Source organism: Eimeria mitis, genomic scaffold (genome assembly GCF_000499745.2).
Source record: "Eimeria mitis Houghton genomic scaffold, Emh_scaff5479, whole genome shotgun sequence".
Taxonomy (NCBI): Eukaryota; Apicomplexa; class Conoidasida; order Eucoccidiorida; family Eimeriidae; genus Eimeria; species Eimeria mitis.
In genome coordinates, this window is record NW_013573750.1 from 1 (window position 1) to 222 (window position 222).

Genomic DNA, 222 nt, shown 5'->3' on the forward strand with positions numbered 1-222 from the left:
TATATATATATACATATATATATATATATATATATATATGTATATATTTGTTTATATAGCTTGTTTATATAATTAATTTATATAATATATACTATTCGTATATATAATTTATTTATATTTTCTTTGTTACGTGCTGCAGCAGCAGCAGCTGTACGTACACCAGAGCCCCCCCCCCTCCCCCTCCTAGTTGAGGGTTTTAGGGTGTAGGGTTTAGGGTTTAGG